The sequence below is a fragment of the Thamnophis elegans genome, chromosome 7, assembly GCF_009769535.1.
Source record: "Thamnophis elegans isolate rThaEle1 chromosome 7, rThaEle1.pri, whole genome shotgun sequence".
NCBI lineage: Eukaryota > Metazoa > Chordata > Lepidosauria > Squamata > Colubridae > Thamnophis > Thamnophis elegans.
Genome location: NC_045547.1, coordinates 33,804,557 through 33,805,645, shown reverse-complemented (window position 1 = coordinate 33,805,645; position 1,089 = coordinate 33,804,557).

Here is a 1,089-nt window from a genome sequence, read left to right as displayed (position 1 = left end):
GAACTTGCAGATCTTTTGCATTACAACTATCAGAGTATGTAGTACTGTCAGCACAATGCAAGTAACTAATATTTCTTCTTTTGATTTTAAAATTATACCATCTTCTAATGCAATATATATTCCTCAATATATATTCCACATATATGTTGAATATTACCAATCTATTTTACCATGTTCTTCTTCATTTCAGTCAAAAGTTGCATCTGGCTCCATTTCATTTAGCGCATTGGTATGCTGAAGTGCTATACCTATGTTCCTTTTCAATAAACATAGTATAATGGTCTTACGGAAAATGGAAAATCCACTGTAAAATCTAATGGTCTAGCCATCTGGCAAAAATTGTCTCCTCCACAGCCCATGTTAAAGAGAAAAAATGGTGGATTTCTTTTCTTTTTTCACAGTTGGTGATAATTAGTAGCAGAGTACAATAAAACTGAGAGAATCCATCATCATTGTCATTAAATGTACAATATACATTTAATAAGAATAACACATTTGCAATCTTGCTTGTGGCAGATTTGTGGAAACAAATTTAATACCAGTATAATTTTTCCCTGGCAAAGGGATGGTAGACAGCATTTTAACTTAGCCATAAAGAAGATCTATAGATTTCTCTTTTGCTCTGCAATAACTCTGAGAGAAAAGAATCATGGACCAAAACATTGATTTATTTAAAACAGTTGTATACTATCGATTCCTTCAGTTCTAGGTAGCAATCATTGTGAAAACAGAAAACACAGGAAAAAACATTACTGCTCTTGATATTTCTAGTATCTTAAATAAATAGATATTTTTCATGCCCCCCCCCCATTTTTTGCATTTGTTGAAGTGACAAATTCAATATGGTACATAAATCAGGCATCATTTTTTAAAAATAAGCACACATGTATAAATCATCACTGTCGCTCTATGGTAACTCATTAAAGTATAGAATTTAATTCAGACTGATGTAGGGAATACATTTAATTGGAAAAAATGACATTTATTTCCAAGGTCATGTATAAAATTGTAGTATGATTTTTGTCATTAACTTCCATGATTTTATATCATTAAACTGCCATAAACTGCCATAAACTGCTCATACATTCT